The sequence below is a fragment of the Crotalus tigris genome, unplaced genomic scaffold, assembly GCF_016545835.1.
Source record: "Crotalus tigris isolate CLP2741 ecotype Arizona unplaced genomic scaffold, ASM1654583v1 scf7180000024362.2655971311:6658466, whole genome shotgun sequence".
NCBI classification, from domain to species: domain Eukaryota; kingdom Metazoa; phylum Chordata; class Lepidosauria; order Squamata; family Viperidae; genus Crotalus; species Crotalus tigris.
The window spans coordinates 5420469-5438336 of NW_024100530.1; positions in this window are offsets into that span (position 1 = coordinate 5420469).

Genomic DNA, 17868 nt, shown 5'->3' on the forward strand with positions numbered 1-17868 from the left:
AACAAGAAATTATGCCTAAATGGACTATGGGATGGGTCCCGTCTATTTAAGGAAATGTCTCACCCAGTTGGGACTGGCCCATCCCACCCATGCTGGCAGATAGGACATACTGTGGATCCCATCAGCCAAGGAATTGGCTGCCACAAAGAAGAGGAAGTCAAGCTATTTTCCAAGGCACCTGAAGGCAGGACAAGAATCAACAGATGGAAACTAACCAAGGAGAGAAGCAACCTAGAACTAAGGAGAAACTTCCTGACAGTTAGAACAATTAACCAGTGGAACAACCTGCCTCCAGAAGTGGTGAATGCTCCAACACTGGAAGTTTTTAAGAAGAGACTGGACAGCCATTTATCCAAAATGGTATACGGTTTCCTACCTGAGCACGGGGTTGGACTAGATGGCCTCCAAGGTCCCTTCCAACTTTATTATTATTATTATTATTATTATTATTATTATTATTATTATTATTATTATTACCAACAAACATATTCCCATTCTTCTGTTCTCTAAAGTTAACTTGTAAAAAAAAATTGAAATGTTTTTTTTCTCCCACAAGTTCTCATTCAGTTGCAAGGAAGACAATCAGTTCTCCCCTTTGCCAGGCAAAATGATTTTGATGAAATTTTCAGAAATGAAATATGGCATTTGTAGACTTGTTTATTGACCAGAGAGTGCATGTAAAAACTCTCTATTTCATTCTATAATTACCTCTTCAGTGATTTATACCTTCCTTGGTTTCCTTTGCTCCCATTAAATCTCACAGAATGACATTCCATGACTAATATGGAAAAGATCTTGAGAGATGGAGCAAAGAGATGCTCCCTAGGAAACAGATAAGATACAGCAGAGCCTTCAGCTGCATAGTGGGTAGAGCAGCAGACTTAGAAAGGACCCTCCCTAAATTCTCAAGCTGTAAAGGTGACAGTGGGAAATCTGTACTCAAACTTGCAAGAATCTGTCAGTGTGATAGAATTAATTTATCTGATTATGTTTCCCTGGTCTGGTTCCCCTGGCATCAAGGAGACATTCCCTATGGAACTGTTTTAGGTGCAGACAATCAAGAAGACGTAAGAGAAGCAAAATCTTTGTCTCTCTAAGACACAAGGAAGAAAAAACCCACCAACCATGACACAAGAAATCTAGGCATCTGGAAAAGCCACCAATTTAAAATCAACCTGAGAATTAGAAAAATAGAAACCTTGGTAGCATGGGGAAAAATTTCTCAAGAACCACAAAACCTTTTGCCACAGCATTGATTTAAGACAGAAGAAGAAGAAGAAGAAGAAGAAGAAGAAGAAGAAGAAGAAGAAGAAGAAGAAGAAGAAGAAGAAGAAGAAGAAGAAGAAGAAGAAGAAGAAGAAGAAGAAGAAGAAGAAGAAGAAGAAGAAGAAGAAGAAGAAGAAGAAGAAGAAGAAGAAGAGAAGAAGAAGAAGAAGAAGAAGAAGAAGAAGAAGAAGAAGAAGAAGAAGAAGAAGAAGAAGAAGAAGAAGAAGAAGAAGAAGAAGAAGAAGAAGAAGAAGACTAGGGATGAAAAGATAGCAGTTTTCCAAATCTAAGGGCTGGCTCACAAAGAAGAGGGGGCCAATATATTCTCCAAAGCATCTGAAGAAAGGACAGAAGCAATGGAAATTATTCAAGGAGAAATCCAATCTAGAAAATTCCTGACAGTTAGAACAATTAATCAGTGGAACAGCTTGCCTTCAGAAATTGTGGGTGCTCCATCACTGGAAGGTTTTAAGAAGAGATTGGATAGCTATTTGTCTGAAATGGTATAGTTAAGCAGGAGTTTGGGCTCGAAGATCTCCAAAGTCCCTCCCAATTCTGTTATTTGGTAACTCTGTAATTCTAAAGAGCACTAGAGAGCGGTGCAAGACAAAATGCTGATGCCTAAAACTTTGCTTGTACCTCAAAGCTGCTGAGCCTCTTCAAGGGATCTCAATTCTACTAGTTATGCTAATGCTCCTTTTTCTGCTGAAAGACAAAACACTGAATGCCTAAACGAGGCAGCCCAGGAAAGGACTGCTAGCCTTGCAAACTTTGTTCTATTCCACTCAGCTGTCGTTCTGGCATTTCCTTGTAAAATTTAGAAAGGAGGGGGAAGGAGAGTCTTTCTTATTGACATTTCTCTTGGCGAGATGTTAGCAAGCCTCACCATTAACAAAACTTCCTGTAAATGCATTTGCGCTTATTGATGGAGTCCTTCAGTAATTCTCAGGCAACCAAGCTTCAGGCTTCGGCTTTGTTTTCTTGAAAATCCCAACACACTATTAAAGAGCTTGCCTCTTTTCATAAAGCAATGGATTGCAAGTGCTGCTGAAGAGGATTACAGAAACTAGGAGTTCACACACTATACGCTTTTACTTTTTAGTGTCTTAATACATACAGGGAAACTTTGCCCGGCCCTCTCAAATAAATAAATAAGACCATCAATCATCCTGCTAGGGATAACCCCTAATTCCTAACCTGGCTAGCAGATTTTAAAGGTCAGGGATGAACAGAAGTGTTTGGCTTAATTTTAAATGCCATCGTTATTCTTGCAAGAGATCGTGGCCATTTATTCCGACTCTGCTTACTTTTAGGAAGCGATTTAAAATGGGCTACAAATTTAAGATTATGAATGCAAAGCAGTATATCCAGATACTGCATTTTTTAAAAAAAAAAAAAAATCCAGCTTTAGTCCAGGGAAAGAGATTTGTCAAGTTTGCTTTTCTTTGTAATGTTTGGAGATTTACGGCAGTTTATCTTCTTCAGCTATGATTTCAGATTCCATGCTGGGGACAGCACAAAAGCAGAAATGACTATCTGAATCATCTTCTACCTTTTTTACATACAAATGGAGGGAGATGACATTAATTGGTTTGGGGCAGGATGATTGCAGCAAGATGATATTGCTGTAGTTCAACAGAAGCAATGGGAGAAAAACCTGTGCTTTTTTTTCTTTCAGCCATGTACTAATCATAATAAACCGAATATCTACCCTAGATATTTTGTAATGCCACGATTCATTGCAGAGCCTGATTATAGCTTAACTTGCTGATCTCAAGGTGCATCCACGTAATTTTCTTGATAACTATTTTCATGGTTTGCCACTCCTAGAATGTTTTTTCAACTTCCTAATCTAGCCTACACTTCTACTCTTTCCTGCTAGTCCTCCATCCAAGTATTAATCAGGTTCAGCTAAGGCAGTGGTTCTCAACCTGTGGGTCGGGACCCCATTTGAGGTCGAACAACCATTTCACGGATGTCGCCAAACAAGGCTGTCCGCCATTTTTTCCCCCTTTTCTTTGGCCACGCCCCTGGCACCCAGTGATGTATAAGTGGTTGGGGGTCACCACAACATGGGGAACTGTATTATGGAGTCGCAGCATTAGAAAGGTTGAGAACCACTGAGCTAAGGTTTAAGGACACTTTAAAATGGAGTGCCCCACCAACACTGACAGAGCAAAGCCACTTGCAAATAAACAGGAATTGCCGATGGTCATTCCTTAATTAGGGTATTGTTCCTTGCTTGTTTGTCTGATGTTAACTCCCATCCTCTCCAGCATGGATGATGTTACACAGTTGGGTAATGAAATGTCTCTGTAAGAGGTCAGGCTGCTTGCAAAATGTCTAGCACCTGAGGGTGATTGTATAGTTTTGAAGTTTCCATATTTTGTAAATCACTGGAAGTCAGCAGGAGATACATGCTATAAATGAAATGAACACATAAAAAGGCTTCTTCCAGATTATGTTCTCTTCCTGCAGAATGGCAAAACAAAGCTACTGCAGCTGATATGTTAAAGCAGAATACCTACTGCGATGGGATGCATTTAGGCTACTAAATAAAAGGCATGATGGGATACAAATTAGGTCTGGCTGTACTTCCAAAAGGATTGGAAGAAGTCATTTTGAACTTCCCACTGGCAGAGAATCTAGCAATTGCTGATACATGCATAACTTTTTCCAGGCTTCCACACATGTAGGTCAAAAAGTGCAGCTGCATTAAGGGTTACATTAAAGATATCTGCTTTCATTATTTGACTCATTCAAGATGACTCTTTTGCTTTTTAGGTTTGGGCAGATGCCTAAAAAAAAAAATTCATACTTTAATGAGTAGCAGAGGGAAGATGTATTTGCAGGAAGTCTGAAGCACATCTGCCTAATTGTCCTTCAAGTATACAGAGCTATATTACCTGATAACACTCTTCAAATATTTGAAGAGCTGTCACACAGAGGAGAAGAGCAAACTTTAGCTTGCCCAGCATCTAAATTTAATGTTTGGTTTTGTTATTCAGTTGCTCATCGTTGCTTGGTACTAGATGGGCATAGTTTCTCCATGATTCTCTCTAAATCACTGATTCTCTGAGTTCTTGGAAGTTCATGCTTCCCTCATCGTGATCCCATCAAGCCTTGTCCTCTGTCTTTTCAATTGCCTATAATTTTTCCAAGCATCAGGTCTTCCCCAAGGACTCTCATCTTCATATTATGCACCCAAAATGATTAAGCTGCGTTTCCATTATTAGTGCTTCCAATTGACCTGTCTGGTTTGACTTCATCTCATATCACATGACTTTCCTTGCAATCCAAGGTATTCTCAACCATTTTCTCCCGCACAATTCCAAGGCATCATTCAGCTTTTTCAATGTTCCAATTTCCACCGCAATGTATTAACATCTGGTAATACTACTTAGGCAATATATACTTCAGCAATAGTGGCGAATATCTTTAGTTCGGGTGTAGGATGAGGGTGAAGGTTTGTTTTCCGAGCTTGTGGGTTGGTTTCTGACCGTTTTGTTACCCAGCTAGGTAACATCCTCTGCAGACCCATCCCAGACCCTCACTCAACACACCCACACCTGAAACCCTTATAAACAGAAGAACATTGATATTCCCTAAATTCTGCTGAAGATGTTATTTGGCCTGGTAACAAAACATTCAGAAACCAACCCACAAGCTTGGAGAATGAACCTTCAGCCTCAATATATACTTCTACTTCCAGCGTGATGTGTCTGTATTTTATGAGATGGTAACTTTCAGCAGAAATACTAGGAAAATATATTAAGCACAGTATGAGGATGAAATAAATGTGGTCTCTAAGTATTTTAAAAGGTTGAGTGGTCACTTGGGATGCTATAGCTCTGAGATTTTGGTATCCATAAAGGTTTCAAGAAGAGGACATACAATAGCCATTTATGCTATTATTTTTATTTTATTAATTTGTTTCGTTAATATCCAGACTTTGGGGGAAAGGAGTAACAGCCAAGGCAATTGAATCTCAAGGCAGTGCATGCATTAAATCCTTCACATTTATTAATAGATGAAGAAAGTAACATTTCTGCCAAAACCCAAGGCTGGTTGACTTGATGTGTGAATGAAAAATAGCTTTTGACAAAAATCCACTGGTCTAGTCAGCTATAAATAAAGTATCAGGTAATATTGTGTTCAAAAACCATCCAAGAATGCATTGGATATGAATGTTAGCTTCATGTAAATGAAACAAATGAAACAAAAAAAAACCTGTTTTCAAGGAGAGTGAGAAGATTTGTATATTTTGCTTGCTAATGTAACAGAATGGGAAAACAATTTGAAATGTTGAAAACTGAATTATCCAGTTCAGGGATGACAAGCTACTGTTTTAGTAATGTCAAAATCTTTTCATTAAAAGAAAAATGTCGCTTAAATCAGAAAGATTGTATTGCAGACTTCAGACTTCATTCATTAAATGTTACAATCATTTTCAGAAATGGAAAAGAAACTCCTAGATATTTTTAATGGAAGCCATGTTTAGAGTTAATTAGCCCATTAATGGATTAATGTAGTGGGCGTAGGAGTCAATAACATGGGTTATCCTAGGTAAACTGTCAAATAGTTAAGTGTAAATGAGAATCCAAAATCAAAATTAAAGCAAACGATATGGAAACAAAAATAGGTTATTGACAGATGTGTAGAGACCTCTAGTGTCCTTTAAATATGAAATTCAAGGATGGCTCATTGTTATGCAAATCTGGTTTTCATATTATTACAGGTAACTAAAATTATCTCTCTGAAGACAAATGGAAAAACTCTCATGTTGAAGCTCTTTCCTTTTTTGTTATATTTTTCCCCTTCTGAGAGGCTACATTAATGAAAACTAAAGGGAAAAAGGAAAATAGACCCATAGCAAGGTTTATCAATTAATCCTAGTTTGTTGAATAAACCACAATGTCTGTAATTCAGAAACTGATATGATTTGTTAACATAGCCAATAAACCTATCTATTCTTTTCTCTAGTGTTGTTACATCCCAGAATATCTCTTCTCAAAGGCCTTGAGTTATAATACAGCTACCAACAAATGTTAAGAAAATATATATATATATATTGTTTGGCATCTTGATCCTGGGTGAATTAGATTCAGGATTCCTTTCTACTTTAGTTAATATGTTTTATCATCTATTTATCTATCTATCTATCTATCTATCTATCTATCTATCTATCTATCTATCTATCCTATTTCTTAATCACCCATCTCCCCATTATTGGGTGTAAGAAATGACAAATTCTAAATAAGGAACTTCATACAACCTTAAGACTACACCACATTTTTTTCTGTCACTAGACAAAAACATCATTAATAACACATCTCCAATACTTCATTCAGACCATCCTTGAAATATTTACAATATAAAAACAAAGACCAGTTGTATTGCAAATATCATGCAGCCTTGCCCTAGCTTTTTTTTACCTCAACTAAATTAAAATTAATTAAAATTAAAATAATGAAATTGTTCCAAAAACCACAAATACTATAGAAATATAAAGTTCCAAATTACACACATTACGCCTCCTTCAACCAATTTCCATTAACTCTGCCATTCGTGCCTCATCTGCCATTTTGTTTTAACATTGGACCTCTTGAGGAAATAAAAGTAATATCAAACTCTGAGGTAAATAATTTAACCTTACCTTGGAAATCCACTTTTTCATCTCTGAAGAGGCCCACATGAGCGGGAGAATTAAGTCCCCAAAGTCACAGTCTTTAATTTTTTGTATTCGGAGACCATGTTTCAGAAAACTTTATCCTGACCTAGCCTTGTGCTGCTAATAGCTATTTGGTAATCAGAAGGTGAAACTGTTCACAGCTGAGAGCAAAGTGTTATCACCTACAGACATCTCTAGATGAAGCTGCTGTTAAAGGGCTGGGAATAGAGCAGTTTTAAAAATAATAATAGAAAACTGGGCAAGCCTGCTTAGAGTATTAAGAATTGCTTTGCTGAATCAAGCAAAGGATTATCTAATTCTTAAATCTTATCTCAAGGGCTATCCTCAGCTGCTGGGAAATATGCCAAGAGAATATGAAGTTGATGGCTGGACTTTATCTTTCATCCCTGTTTCTTTTATTCCAAAGAGCATTCTGGTTGTACTGAGATAGAAGCAGTGCTGATGGCAGAGTTTAGTGCATTTATTGTCCTATCCTGTGGCAATGCATAAGCCACAGGTTATGGTTTGCAATGTTCTGGGAAGGCAGTTTTTATGTTGAACAGACGTGATTTAATAAAGAAGGGTATGAATCACCTATGTCTTATTTGCATTGGAAATTCTGTTTGTTTATTTATAACCTGCCTTTATTATTTTTATAAATAACACAAGGCAGCAAACAGTCTTCGTGCTCCTGTTTTATGATGTCATCCACAAGCTCTGCCCTCAAACTCACAACATATGACATATAAGCACTTAAGAAATGGAGTTTACATTGCAGTAGGTGGCATTCATTTTGTTGTTCTTCTCCCACCATCCTGGTCAACTATACTGTATATGGTAATAGGAATGTGGTTTGCTCAATCCAATTTTCTGGTTTCACACAACCAAATGAACCATTATATGGGCTGAAACATTTGGGAATACCACTCGTAAATATCCAAAGGATATAGAAAAAGCTGTCTCTCCTGCCCTCTAGTGTTTCGATGGGATTTTGCAACCAGGAAAAATAGAACCCCGTGTATTAAATAGGAAATCGTTGACAACGTATTGCAAATTCTCCTTGCCATCTCCTTCAGTAAGCTATGTGTAATTGAGAGATAATTCTACTAGTACTGTACAACCTCATGGCCAGTAAACCTAGTAGAAAGATTGAATAGCACACTGTAGTTAACTACCTCAGGATCTTGTCAAAGTGGTTCAGCTAAAATATTATCAAATTGAGCTCAAAAGATATTCAGCCAGTTCTCTAGGTCTTCCTCTCTCATATAAGCTTTCTAATTTTTAGAATTATTACTAATAGTTCCTAGAGAAAGAATCAGTTTGTTATGGATGTATATTTTAACAAGTATTTTAAGAAACGGTTCCCCTCTGCATCACATTTTCTACAGTGAATCACACTAGTGAGGTTAGACTGCCACCTACTGGTTTACAGTGAAATAGCTTTAACTGGGATGAGAAAAACTGCAATATCTAGGCTAGGGGAAAAAACACTTTTTGTTTGTTTGTTTGTTTGTATTCCAATAGGAAAACAGACCTGATCTGCATCTCCCCGGGAGCACTGTTTAGTGTTTCATATCGAACATTAGAGAAATATATTCCTGTATTCCTTTCTACATTCTTTCAAATCTCGAACTGAAGATAGTCTTCTCCGTCTCCTTTTTAGCTCATGATCACCATAACCCTGTGTTTCTCAGCTTCAACAACTCTACCAGGTGTAGATTTCAACTCCCATAATTCCCCAGCCTTGCTGAGGAGGGGAAAAATTTGCTGAGTCTAAGTAACAAGGCCATAAGCAATCCTTGTTTTAACTGCAATTATTAAAGCATCAGGATTCACACAAAACCCCCAAATTCATAATTTAAAAAAACACTGCTTACAAACACTCAAGAGGGTTGAGGGTACATCTAGGTCGTGAAGAGCCCATAGAGGATGAAACGACCAAGTTTTCATCCTCTGGAAAAATTCACTGCAATTTTTAGAACCTTTACAAGATAATGTATTGGTAGAAATATCCCAGGGTAGCAAGCAGAGTTCCCAGCCTGCAAATCATCATCAATGTTTAATCAAGGATGTTTTTACCTTCAACATATCCCTATTTGAGGGAATATTTTCATAGTTAGCAGGCCACTGCTTACAAACATTCGAGAGGATTGAGGGTCTACCTAATATCATGAAGGGCCCATGTTAAAAAATTATTTGTCTTCCTTTGAAACCCACAGTCAGACCTGGACAAAAAAAAAACAAACAGATGTTTAGTGATAATACCCACAAAGTGACTTCTGAGCATAGAAGAGCGCTTGATTGAAATTCTCAATAAAGAAAGAAAGAAAGAAGGCAAGCTGAACATCATTCTTGGGCTCAACTCTTCATAAAGGAGCATTTTCAATGTCATGAAATATGTCTCTGTGCTCTAGTAACAAGAGCTTTATGGCTTGGTGACCCTCCTGAGTTTTGTTGAAAGAGTCATTTGGAACAGTTACCGCTTACTCAAAAGAAACATGAAACATAACTCCATCCATTTATTGAATTATTCATTAAAAGGAATACATAAAAATCTGTGTGTGGTTGAGAAACAGAAAGGATCTACAGGTGAGAGGGGTGGGTGAAAAGAATTATCAGTGCATTTTTGTGCATCGGTTTACTACTTCTTGTATTTTAATTTGTGAGGAATGTTCACTTCTCTTTATTGGCAGCCATCATTTACCAAAAACTAGACATTCAGGTTTTCTGGATGTCACTTCTTTTGATTTTTTTTTTTAAATATTATTATTATTTTAACAGCAGGTTAAAACATGCCTTTGATAACACAGAGAGAATATATAAAAAGCAAAGAGAGTAAGTGGAAATTATTCAAGTACTGGAGGAAAAAACTGCTGCAGGCGACACTTTTCACACATTGTTGCTCAAATCAGGATTACAAGATGACAGTTCTAACTCTCCTGCCGACATTCATGGTGACTCTATTACATTATTTACTTCTCGTAAAATAACATTCTATTACAGCTCCAGCAAGTTGCTATTCTGAGTTCAAGGAGAAAAGATTCTCCTTGTCTGTAATTTGGGGCTCCCGATTCACTCGTATAGATCCGAGGAGACCTTTATTAAGAAGATATATGTACAGTCTCTATTTTTCTGCCTCAGAAAAATAAAAGGAGGATAAACTAATTCTCAGATCATTGGATCGTGCGAGCTGAGATTAAAATTGGTTCCGATATCGGAAGAAGCTCACTCATGCCATAGTCATCTCTAGATTGGATTACTCTAACTGCTTTAGATGGTGCTGTCCTATCCAGAAGCTTCAGCTGGTGCAAAATGCAGCAGTATGAGCAGTTACGTTTGCTTGTAGAACAGCACAAATTATAAATCTGCTTTGTGAGTTGCATCGGTTGCAAACATGCTTCCAGGTCCTATCAAGGTGTTGGTTTTGACCTTTGAAGCCCTACAGGGCAAGGTTACAGTGGTACCTTGGTGCTCATTGATAATTGGTTCCAGGAGGCGCAACAAGGAGTGAAAATGACAAGTAACAAACAAATGATGTGACTAAGGCATAACCCTTTGTTTTGGCTGGAAAGAGTAGTGAGTCACTTGTCACTGAGAAGTTCTAGCCTCCATGTCAAGTACCAAACAAACAGTGAGATGGGCAGCCATATATATTTGATGAATAAATTAATTAACCTGCTAAACTGGATTAGCGAAACACCTCTTGTGATCTTTGATGAACGGGCTACACCTGAACAAAGCAACAAAGCTTTGACTTTTGTGATGGCCTAGCTCATATATCATGCTAAGACAATAACTGGATTTCTCACAACATGATGAGCTACAGACTGCCTCATCCCATTTTAGCCTAGCCTGGTATTTTGTGCAAACCCAGCCATTAAATGAGAATGAAACGTTGAATGGATTCTGATACATCCTTGACAAGAGATGGGTGCTTGCCAGCATGGTGCACTTTAAAGCATACGGAATTGACTCTTGGCTGAAATGGTTCAGAATGCATTTGTAGAATTCACTAGCATGAGATGCTGTGAGAGGCACCCTAGATAATCATTACCCTCACTTCCTTTTCCATCATTGTTACCTGACTTGTTCTCTTGAGTAGCAGGCATTTTTTTAAAAAAGGAGTAAGGTTTGAGAAGCAGCTGTCCCCATTTCCTTCTGTCTTTCTACATTTCTCATTCATTCATTTTCAAAACAGTCGGTTTGTAGAGGGGTCAACATCACCCAGTGGTGTGTTTATCACTTGATAACTGCTGCCAGATTATAATTAGTTAGGGGAGAAGCAGAGAGACCAGGAGAGAGTGATCAAGCACTTGAAGGACTACGATGTTTTAATAATAATAATAATAATAATAATAATAATAATAATAATAATAATAATAAGTTGGAAGGGACCTCCTGCTCAGGCAGGAAACCCATTTCAGACAAATGGCTGTCCAGTCTCTTCTTAAAAACTTCCAGTATTGGAGCATTCACCCCTTCTGGAGGCAGGTTGTTCCACTGGTTAATTGTTCTAACTGTCAGGAAGTTTCTCCTTAGTTCTAGGTTGCTTCTCTCTTTGGTTAATTTCCATCCGTTGCTTCTTGTCCTGCCTTCAGGTGCTTTGGAAAATAGCTTGACTCCCTCTTCTTTGTGGCAGCCCCTGAGATACTGGAACACTGCTATCGTGTCCCCCCTCGTCCTTCTCTTCGTTAAACTAGACATACCCAATTCCAGCAACCGTTCCTTGTATGTTTTAGCCTCCAGTCACTGAATCATCTTTGTTGCTCTTCTCTGCACTCTTTCTAGAGTCTCAGCATCTTTTTTACATCTTGGTAACCAAAACTGGATGCAGTATTCCAAGTGTGGCCTTATCAAGGCCTTGTAAAGTGGTATTAACACTTCAGGTGATCTTAATTCTATCCCTCGGTTAATGCAGCCTATTAATGATAGTCAACAATTATCATGGGATTGTCTGGGCTTCATGATCTGACATACAAGATAAATTCTGGCCTGCTATATTTACATTATTATTGTTGTTGTTGTTGTTGTTGTTGGATTTATAACGATAGCCAAACCAAAAGACTCAAGGTCAGGAGCAGATGAACTTCTTAGGAGATGGTAGATGACAGGAACATAATAGCCTGAATTTCTGAAGTTGAAGGATAAGCCCAATAGGATTCACAATACCTAAACCCAGGCCAGATCAGAATTCTTCATTAATTCTAGCAATGGAATAGATGACACTCTTCTTCCTTTCATTTCCTGTATCCCCAGGGTAATAGAAATGTGAGAGGATAGAAGGATGACTTGTGTAACATATATTGTTTTATAGACAAACAAAGGGGGCAGGAGCTAAGACGACTTCTTTCTCTCTCATTAGGGCTGTTGCGGTTCACTTTATAGACTGCATTCACCCATCATGCATCAGTCATGATAAGTTACATTCTTTGTGTTTATATTCAAATTCCAGTTGCAGCTCTCACAGATAAAATAGGTAATGCAAATTCATGGCGAGAGTTTAAAAAGCCTGCTGAATAGTAATACTGTAGACAAACCTGCAGATAACATTTATGTAATTTTGTATGTAAATGCTAGCAACAGGAATCCTTTTTAATTTATTGCAAAGGCTAGCCCATTCATCAACTTGCCTAATTAAAATTTAGCAATTAATGAGCAGAGGCCAAATGCACAGTGAGGTCAGAAGCAGCCTAAGCAAACTTATCATCAATGTAGAGTACAGTGGAGTTTCTAAAAAGTTCAGACTTTGCTTAATTAACCAATCTAATTACAGTCTAGACATCACCAAATGTAAAATGTCCTCTTCAAAAGACAAAAAGTCAAAGGTTTAATAGAGCAAATAACCTTTTTTTTTTTTGAAAAGCAAGACAGAAATCTGAGTGGATGGCAAGAAGCTTTACCAGGCAATCAACAGAACTGTTGCAGTATTTTTTGACAGAAATTAAAGCTAAGCAATAGAGAAGAATCCCAGCTCAACAAAGGAACTATAAGGGAATAAAAACTTGTGCATATCCTGGGACATGAACTAACACCAAGTCAAGGCATTTAATAATCATCTTTCTTTGCAAATGTTAGTTTTTATTCCATGGCCTCAAGCAGCTAATTGGGAGTGGGGAGAAAACATGTCCGTCTACAAAGAAAGCAAGCTTTGCGATTATCATTTCATTGATCCAAAATGCAAAAAAAAAAAAAAAAGCAAAAGCAGAAATATTGTTCTTGCTCTCTTTTCTGTATTAAATAAAGGATCACTAGAGACTGAGGTGGGGGAGGAAAGGGGAAATACTGATGCTTGCTGACTACAAGGATTCAAAATCCCATTCCAAAAGAGACTATAGTATATTCAGTTTTGTCCAAATTTAAAAAATCTGAAGATAGTTTTTGTGAATGCTTCTGGGACCTGATAGGGCAGTGGTTCTCAACCTGTGGGTTGGGACCCCTTTTGGGGTCGAACGACCATTTCACGGCGGTCTCCAAACAACGCAGTCCGTCATTTTTTTCCCCTTTTCCTTAGCTGTGCTACTCCCTTTTATTCTATTGGCTTTTGAAAGCCAATAGAATAGACTCTCTTGAATAGAATCTAATTCTATTGGCTTTCAAAAGCCAATAGGAATTGTCCAGGCTGTCTCTGCCCTGCTGAGCCCGCCAAAAGTTCCATTCTGCAAACGGTGTTGCACCAGTTCAGTAGTCCTCGACTTATGACCCGTTGAGTAGTCCTCGACTTATGACCGGTTGGAGGTCACGGCATTAAAAAGGTTGAGAACCACTGTGATAGGGTTTCATTTGTTTTATTCTCATGTTTCCATATTTCCATAGAGTCTTATGATTGCAGCAGAATACTGTTTGAATAAGAACAAAAACACTATTCCTCAAATGATTTTGCATTTTGTGAAGAAAAAAAACCCAATTCTCTATCCAGAGATCTGTGATTCATGCTTGAATTATTTTTCTTCTACAAATATCTAGGTATTATCTGACGATGCTAATCACTCCAGTTATAAATCTAGGTAAACAGCTATTTGATATCCTGAATTTCTTAAAAAGCAAAAACAGCTAGTGTTATCCTTTCTCTCCCCCTCTCTTTTACTCGCTTTATTTTTTGGTACTAAAGAGTTTTCAGTCTTCAGATAAGATCATTTATTAATAGTAATCTAAACAAACAAAGTTGTTCACCATAACATATAGCCCAGAATGGCTCTGTGAAAGGGCAATAAATTAGTCTTTGATGAAAAAGTACCAAAAGAGCAACAAGAAAATCTTCACATTTAATGATCCAGCACTTGAAATTTATATACTGACTTTGGGCAATAAAGAAAAGATAAAGCATTTGGTCTCCTCGTTGACAATCCCTTTTATAAAGATGCAAACAGGAGGAGTGTACAGAAGAATGAAATGCATTATTCGTTTTTCATTTTTCTTGTGTTTCCCCCCTTGAGACTGGGAGAACAGAGAATAGAAAAACAGGCATAGAATGCCTTCTCAAAAATATAGCTTTGATTTTAGAACTCATTGCCCTTGCATTTGAATGTCCCAAACAAAACAAGGGCAAGATGTTTTTTTTTTTCTTTACAAGATGTGCATTCTTGTAAAGAGAGAAGACAGAACAATGGCACCTTTCTAATTTGCTGAAGGAGAAAGGTACTTCAACACATCACAGTTCCTATTTCTAATTCCTCCAGACCATTACAAATTGGGTTGTTATAATTGCCTTCGTTCCTGAAGCTGAGAATGGGCAGAGGATGCCATGGGCTAATCAGGAGTTGTTTGAGAGAACCTTTGTTCTGTCTTTCACTTGATCTACTCAGCCTGTTCTTTGACTCTGTGAATGAGGAGATTGTGGAATAACAGTTCATTATCTTCCATGCAGTAATGTACAATTGTGTGCAGAGCTGTAAAGGTAAGGGATCATCAGCGCCTTCAAGGGGTAGGAATTGCCAAAATCTGATGCCATTGTCGCCAGTTGCAGCAGTTCCAAGAAGTTTCCACAACCAACTGCACCCTGATTCAGGTGACTCTGAGAGTACAGATAAGCCCCCAAGTGGCCTCAACAGCTCTCAGAGAGTGCTAACATTCTGCAAAGAAATACAATCCTTCCATCTCCCTCTCCACCATCCCTATTAGAACTTATCCTTGCATCCCCCCATCATCCAGTCTCAACTGTCAGTACCTATCCTTCCATTCCAAGCGGCATCTTCTTCCTCAAGGAAAAAAAAAAAAAAAAACAGCCATTGCCTTTTGAACAAGCACCTTTGAGACACCAATTCAACCAATCTGATATATCCTGGGTGAGCCAAAACCCTGAACCATCTCAGTTCTACAGCTTCTGCCAAAATGTATCCCTAGTATTCCTACTCTGAGTGCTATCTCAAACAGCCCCTCTTTGTCACTTTTGCAACTTCTTTGATTTTGGATTAAGATGTTGGGAAACCATTTATGGCATGGGTGGAAACTAAGTTTTCATATCACTCTTAGTACAGAAAAAGGAATCCATTTCATTATGCTTTCTTTTGTTTTTAGGGTTTTATTTCTGACCCGTGCTTTATTTTTTCTTTTTCTCTTTTTTTACTTTTCTCTCCCTCCCTTCTTTTCTTTTCCACTTAGTTTTGGCAAAGCCCAAAGTTGTCATTCTTTCAGCTAAGTTTCTCTCTGTGTGTTTCTGCCTCCTGCAGGCAGACCTCTTTCAGCCTGAGGGCAATGACATATGGAGGCAGAAAGGACCCAGTGAACTTAGTGGCTCTGATGTAGAACTGTTTTGCCATTTAACTGAAAGTGTTACAAGACAGAACCAAAAATAATCTCCAGGAAAAGGAGCATTGATTTGCACTGCCCTTGTTCATTTATCTTCTCGAGCTGTTGTTCAGAGTCTTCTTCCAGGTGCAATTTTTTAAAAAGAAGAAGAAAGCTCCACAGTGTTATGACATTTAAGCTGGAAAAAAAAAATAACAATTACACCTTTGTTCTGTGTCTCCCAACCATGATCTTGAGCAGGGTGTAGAAAAGGGTATAGGCTGAAGATAAAAGATCAGAGTAGAGTTTCTCTTTGTCTACCCATCCATTCATTTTATTGCTCCAGTCCATCTGTCTTTTAGTGGCTTCCTGATTGTATCAGATGTCACTTTAAGTGCTGCTGCTAAATGCCAAAGGATCGTTCTGCATAGGACTGTGCTTGCCTTACATTGTTTTGCACTGACTTGTTAAAGGAGCTGGTGAATTTCAATGGCACAGCTCTAAATATATGAACAAACCAGTTCTGGGGAACCTAGGAAGCCTATGGTGTAAACATGTATAGATTGCCCTGCATGACATATTTATTATTCATGCCTTTCTAAAGTATTGTGTGAATCAATTCAGTGATTGCAGCTCAGGATGCTGTGCAAACCCAAAAAACTGGATTAAATAAATCATAATTAAGTTAACCAGGAGTGCAAACATGACATAAATAAGAATACCTTCTCTGAATTGATCCCTTTCTCTTGAAGCAGAGCTGAAATCTTATAAGACAGGGCATCTTGAAAAATTGCTCAATTGGTCAGATTTCAGGTTTATATTGGATCAATCTTCAGGAGATGCTTTTGAGAAGACCCTTTGCATGTAGCAACACATATCAGATTTAGAAAAAGTATCTGAACTGTCTCAATTTTTTCCACACCTGAGCACCCTTCAGATATTTGGATTTCAATATCTCAATTCCTAGCCTCCATAAGTATTACTGAGTATTCTGGGTTTTTGAAATTCTAGAAGATGCCCACATTAAGGACATATGGCCTCAATTGTCACGTACAAACCATCTGGTTTAAGTTTTTACATTTTGTGGTAGTGTTGGTAAAGCTCTTGCTGTAAATGCTGGAGATCTGCTGCTAGTCTATGGCTAATTCACAAATAGTTCTAGGCTGTTGTTCAGTTTGTTTCCTATTGTCTTGGCCAACAGTGAATCAATCTCCTTAGCCTGCCATTACAAACAATAAAATTTATTTAGGACTGTACGAGTCTCTGGAAAGATGTGGGCTAAGCCATCTATTAAATGAGTATAAATATAAATGTGACTTCATGGAAATGAATCAAAGATGTTATCCTATTGTCTGCGCTGAATTCAGTTATTCATCCAACTTCTATATATGGATCGAAAGAGAGCCATTTCCTCTTGAACTACTGAAGTACTTTGTCTCTATCCTGCTTTGTCTCATACCACAATCTTATTTCCTTGTAAGAAAATGAAAGGAGTGGGGGAATGCCACTACTCTTCCATCAAGTGAATGTATGGATCGAGCCGATGGTTTGTGATTGCCATGTAACAGTTGTTCACCTTGCCTTGTACGCCTCTAAGTGAACCTTGAGAAAAAAAGCCTGATTAAATTATAGTTTGGCACAAAAGCACCGAACAGATGGACACAAGTATTTTGGGGCTGCATAGAGGAGTGAATCTGGAGCATGCATGAAGGTTGCATTGTCCCCTATGAAAATGCCAGCACATCTGTCTGGCTGTTGTGGGCTTGAAAAAGAAATGTCACCTGCTATCTAACTCTGATTTGCTTTCACTGGTATCAGGAAAACAAAAAATAAAACAGCATCTGCTGTAACATAAAGACAGGCCAAGGCGCAAGAAAGGAATGAATAGTGAGAATTGACATTCCTAACAAGATTAGCAGTTGCAGCTTGATGGATTGTGTGTAGAACGGGACCTGGGGACATCAAGCGGTATTTCGCAGCTTTGGGAAAAGAGACAAAAATACTAAAAAATGAAGGTGAAGGTAGCACTAATCTTTTTACTGCTGGGCAAGACGTTCGTTTCGTTGTTTTTCCTTTGCCAAGGCTGATTATTAATGCCTTGAATTCTTCCAACTGTCTGATAACATTTGATAATATATCTACACAATCGATATTAAAGTAATGTCGAAATTGGCCTTTGCTTATTCATGGTTATGGACAGGATAAAT